This window comes from Ascaphus truei, chromosome 10, assembly GCF_040206685.1.
Source record: "Ascaphus truei isolate aAscTru1 chromosome 10, aAscTru1.hap1, whole genome shotgun sequence".
Lineage (NCBI taxonomy): Eukaryota > Metazoa > Chordata > Amphibia > Anura > Ascaphidae > Ascaphus > Ascaphus truei.
The window spans coordinates 40,754,235-40,760,234 of record NC_134492.1 but is presented as its reverse complement, the minus strand read 5'-3'; the positions used below and the strand labels follow the sequence as shown (position 1 = coordinate 40,760,234).

At 47.5% G+C, this 6,000-nt stretch overlaps 1 protein-coding gene across 4 annotated transcripts in view; it reads left to right on the top strand.

The window, feature by feature from the left end:
* The window catches only part of LOC142503884 (dimethylaniline monooxygenase [N-oxide-forming] 2-like), a 116,964-nt gene that overhangs the window by 57,839 nt on the left and 53,125 nt on the right, over nt 1–6,000 (top strand). The gene's annotated exons all lie outside the window — the stretch shown is intronic.

The window sequence follows — 6,000 nt, the reverse complement described above, 5'->3', positions numbered from 1 at the left end:
ACTAATTTTTTTTATGATGACTATTTTATGTATATTTTAAAGGGTGGAAGAAAGGTATAGCTCAAAATATTCCAGTGTGGGGCTCTTAACTTGTTCAATCTGGGATGCATGTTAGGGAAAATTTACATTTTAGTTTTTGTACAGAATTTAAAACTCCTTTTTTATGCTGATTATTTTATTTTCTCACACTACTAATCCAGAGATATCTGCATATATGTTTTACTTTTTTCGTGACTGTAACCAGTAGCTTGAACATATTCTTATTCTTAACTATTCTTATAGGAAGTAATGATTCTGCTGTATATTGATGCAATATATATATATATATATATATATATATATATATATATATATATATATATACAGTGTTCGACAATTATATACATTTACTCGCCCGGGGCGGGTGGATTTAACCCCCGGGCGAGTAAATATTGGCCCAAGCAGCACACGTGTGTTTTTTAAATTTCCCGCGCTCGCGCTGCTGTTTTTCCCGCGCTCGCGCTGCTGTTTTTCCCGCGCTCGCGCTGCTGTTTTTCCCGCGCTCGCGCTGTAGAAAAAAAAAAAGCCGGAGGCGGGTTCATGTTGTTGGGGGAGATTACCCCGCCTCCGGCTCTCTGAGCAGTGGCCTCCCTCCTCAGCGCTTCCACTCCTCCCCCTTCCGGCAGCCAGCGCTTCCATGCCTGTCTGCCTCAGGCCCCTGCAGGGCCATCTGTCACCCCTCCCATCGGGCCACCCGCCCCCCCCTCGCACTGGGCCATCCGCCCCCCCCCTCGCAAAGGGCCATCCGCCCCACCCTCACAAAGGGCCATCCGCCCCCCCTCGCATCAGGCCACCCGCCCCCCCCCCCTCACCCCAATCTCTCCCGGCCTCCGTGACCCCCCCTCACCCCACGCGTGCCTCTCCCTGCTCTAAGCAGGGGAAATCCCCTCACAGGAGCCTCTCCCTGCTCTAAGCAGGGGAAATCCCCTCACCGGAGCCTCTCCCTGCTCTAAGCACATCAATCAGTGAATACTGCGGCGTCGGCGTCCCACTCTGGAGGGGGCGCGGCCCCTTGCAGAGGCCCTCCTGCCGTGCGGAGGCCCCCGGTGCCATGTGCGACCCCCTGCCTTACGGGTGAGTGTTTGTGTGTGTGAGTGACAGACTGTGAGTGTGAGTTTGTCTGAGTGAGTGTGTCTGAGTGAGTGTAAGTGTCTGTGTGTCTGTGAGTGTGTCACCCTCTCTCCCTCTCCCTGTGTCACCCTCTCCCTGTGTCACCCTCTCTCCCTCTCCCAGTGTCACCCTCACCCTCTCCCTGTGTCACCCTCTCCCTGTGTCACCCACCATCTCTCTCTGTCACCCTCTCCCTCTGTCACCCTCCCTCTCCCTGTGTCACCCTCTCTCCCTCTCCCTGTGTCACCCACCCTCACCCTCTCCCTGTCACCCTCCCCCTCTCCCTGTGTCACCTTCCCCCTCTCCCTGTGTCACCCTCCCCCTCTCCCTGTGTCACCCTCCCCCTCTCCCTGTGTCACCCTCCCCCTCTCCCTGTGTCACCCTCCCCCTCTCCCTGTGTCACCCTCCCCCTCTCCCTGTGTCACCCTCCCCCTCTCCCTGTGTCACCCTCCCCCTCTCCCTGTGTCACCCTCCCCCTCTCCCTGTGTCATTCTCCCCCTCTCCCTGTGTCAACCTCCCTCTCCCTGTCACCCTTCCTCTCCCTGTCACCCTCTCTCTCCCTGTGTCACCCTCTCCCTGTGTCACCCTCTCCCTGTGTCACCCTCTCCCTGTGTCACCCTCTCCCTGTCACCCTCCCTCTCCTTGTCACCCTCCCTCTCCTTGTCACCCTCCCTCTCCTTGTCACCCTCCCTCTCCCTCTCCGTGTCACCCTCTCCCTCTCGCCCTCTCTCTGTCACCCTCTCCCTCTCTGTTGCACTCTCTTCTTCGCTCTCTCTGTCGCACTCTCTTCTTCGCTCTCTCTGTCGCACTCTCTTCTTCGCTCTCTCTGTCGCACTCTCTTCTTCGCTCTCTCTGTCGCACTCTCTTCTTCGCTCTCTCTGTCGCACTCTCTTATTCGCTCTCTCTGTCGCACTCTCTTCTTCGCGCTCTCTGTCGCACTCTCTTCTTCGCCCTCTCTGTCGCACTCTCTCTTTCTATCATTCTCTGTGTGTGTGTCTCTCATTCTCTCTCTTTCTCTGTGTGTCTCTCTTTCTCTCTGTGTGTGTGTGTGTGTCTGTCTGTCTCTCTCTCTGTGAAGCGCCGACGTCAAGACACTGGTTAAGGGATTCAGGAAACTAGTCATTCACATCTGGCTTTTAGTTCTAGATCCGACATTGACATACACACACACACACACGCGCACACACACGACTAATTGTAGTATAATGTAATACAATAAATACATTTATGTCAAAAACGAATGTTGTTCTGACTAGGAATTTATTAAATGTATTTTATTTATATATTTTATTTTAAAGCGGGGTTGGGGGCGGGACTAGGGGCGGAGTTGGGGGCGGGACTAGGGGCGGAGTTGGGGGCAGGACTAGGTGGCGAGTAGATTTTTTGGTTGGGCGAGTAGATTTTTGGGTGATTTGTCGAACACTGTATATATATATATCCTTGTGGAAAAACCCAGTCTACTAAATACAATCCTCTTCTCTGCAGCAAAAACACATATTTCAAGCTGTAGAGATTTGGCCAGCGCCTTACAAACTTTTAAAAAGGTTGATTTTTGGAAGTTTGACAAAAAGGTTGAATTTTGGCAGGTTCGTAACCTTAGCCGAAAAGTTTGCACCTCTCTAGTTTGGGAACCACCTCTGTCTACAGAAGAAAGCGACACATCAGAGGAAGCCCTTTCCCACTGAGCTACATCTTTAATGTGAACTTAAGTTAAAGTTATTCTGAGCATCCACTTTGGGAATGCAGTACAAGTACAGACAGGTTGTACAGGTGAAGGAATTATCAGATAGAAGAAAGTGTTGATGCCACCTCATTTATGTACAGTACACATAGTTATATACAGTAGATATGATGTGAAGAGCAGAAAGAAGTGGTGTAGGGTCTACTTAATTATAAATAGGATAGGATTGAGAGGGGAACATTGGTAGCAACTTTAACATACTAATACATACTGTAGCATTCAGGATGGAAGTATTTTGTTTTAGAGAAAGAGGAATGCTGAAACAGGTCATGTACAGTGCAATCTCATGGGTGGTATACTTTGAAGTATGATGAATTATGTAATGAAACTTTTGTTGTTTGTTAACGAAAGTCTCCCAGTTGTAAAACTGGGGCAAAATAAGTGCAAAACAAATGCACCAGATTTGTCAAAGGAAAAACTCCAATTACTTTAAAAAAAAGTTTCAATTTCCTGGTTTTTGACATGCTGTAGTTTTGAAGCCTGTAGAATTTAGTGAATAGACCATACATATTATAAATATGCGTATACACAGTATGCAATAATTATATATATCTAACATTGTGCATATGTGTGTTTCTTTTTTTACCCACCATAACTTAACTAAGTGTGGTGAAACCTATCCTTAGCTTCATTTTGCAAAGCGAGTATAACCAACCCCACACTGAGGAGACCCATTAAGGTCGACATGGCTGTCTGTGGGTGGGTTTACTGGCTATGCATCTTAACCCTGGCTGTGCTCAAAGCTGTGAAATGCAGCAAGCATAAGCTTACAGGGGACCATGTTATATGGTTTTGAAGCAAAAGGTGACACTGTGTGCTCATTTGCATGTCATTTCCCAGAATCCCTTGCTGCAGTGGAAGCACTGTATGCTGGGTGATAATGGTGAAAGACACGGTTGCAGACCTGTCTAAGACATGCAAATGAATATACAGTAACATTTTAATTTGCTATATATATATAAATATTTGTTTTGAAGAGAGAGGGGGGGCTAGACACCGCATACACTACATATTATATAGGTACCCTTGGAGGCTGGCTAATTATAAACTGAAAATGATTATGCCAGCGGTGCTACGGGATAATGGGTAATAGAGACACAAACAGAAAAGTATCCCATACGAGCACACGGGTGTACCAAAATATAACAATTTATTTCACATCTCTTAAAGACAATACAAAAGGTTAAAAAATTGACAGGAACTACCTCTAGATGCTGACTAGCTCAAAACAGCTATATGCTGTGTTGCATAAATTAATAGCTGATGAGTGTGCAATACATATATGTTCTAATGTGTGGATCATATAATATAAGGTAGGAAAAATCATGCCATGCCCTGGGAGCAAAATCAATGTCTATGTCCAAACAGGTAATACTCAGAGTCAAAACTAGCTAGAACATGCTATAATATAAACATGTAATCACTCGTCATGCTGTAATTAGTGTGCTGAAATAGGACTACTAGGTAAACACCAAACACGAAGTTACTCAAACTGATGTGGTTGAATCACTGCCTCTGAAACACTAGCAGACCAGAAAGACTAGAAAGACTAGACTAGACTAGAAAGACTAGCAAAAGTATGCAACCATGAAGTGTAAGAAAAAAAAGTCTGGTAACCAAATAATGAGAAAAGGTTTGCATAAGGTCAGTATATCTACGTGAGTGCCAAGATAAGGGAGGTAGGTGTCCTGTCTCTGGCTTCCCACTCCTACGCGCTTCGACTTGCGTCTTCCTCGGGGAGTAGTAAATTACACTGGGAGTAGTTGACATATATATATATATATATATTTATATATATATAACCATGCTTCCCCCCCCAGACTATACGGTGGTGTCTAGGGTACATGAGGGCAGATTACATGCGGTGTGGTGCGTACCTGTTAGGAACAGGAGGGCCTGAGCTTCCCGCGGTGTTGTGGGGGAGCCAGGACCGGGCTTCTGGGGTGATAGCCTCCATGATCTCTTACTGGTGCAGCGCCTCCATCTTCTATACTCCCAGGGTAATGGGACAGGACCGGTATAGAAGAACCCCTCGGGTCCCAGGGTTATACTCTCCAAGTCACACACAGTCTTTACGGATGAAGAATAGTCTCTTTATTTGACAGAGCAACAATATCCCAACGATAAGGCTTCCAGCAGCCGCAACACAATAGCCAGAACGGGTTATACACAGCTCACCTCCGTGCAAATACTTCCTCCTCTCCTTCCCTCCAAGTCACTTCCGACAGGATGGTCTGAGCTAGGGCTTCAATACCCCGTGGCCCACCCCCGAGGTTAGCCTCGAGGTGGGTCTTGAATTCTCCCCCATCACCCCTGGCAGTGGGGTGAGGGCATTGGTCCACCAGTCTATAATTCTACCTATAGACGCTGATCGTTTCAGTTCCTCTCTCTCTCTTCCGGCACTCTGCGCCGGGGAGCCCGCAGCCTCCTGATACTCCTCGGACCGTTCCGCAGGATTCGTGGCTCACGGCATAATAACCGGCAACTCTAGACTCTCGATATCACTGTTCACTCGAACTCTTCCTAACTACTCTCTCGAACGAAGAACCAGCAAAAAGCCCCGCCACTCACCGGAGTTGGCTGCTAAATATAGAGCTAGCCCCGCCCCTCACGGTGTCAGCAGAACCTCCCCTCTTGATCACGCCTGAAGCAGAGTCCAGGCCTGCATCGACCACTCAGGACAGGGCTATGAAGGAGGAAAACCCATGATGATTACTGGCGCCTGATCTTAACAGGGATCTTAACAGGGATCTTAACAGGGATTATCACAGTAGAAGGAAGATAGGTATAGCCTGTGCTGTTTACAGGGGGCTACATATATATATATATATATATATATATATATATATATATATATATATATATATATGTGTGCTTGTGTGTGTAGAGCTACTGTGTGTGTAGAGGTGCTGTGTTGTGTGTGCTGGTGTGTGTGTAGCAGCAGATAGTGTGTGTATAGATCTGCTGTGTGTGTGTGTGTGTGTGTGTGTGTGTGTGTGTGTGTGTGTGTGTGTGTGTGTGTGTGTGTGTGTGTGTGTGTGTGTGTGTGTGTGTGTGTGTGTGTACACAGAGGGGCGGCAGTGTGTGGATATAGATAGCTGCAGTGTAAG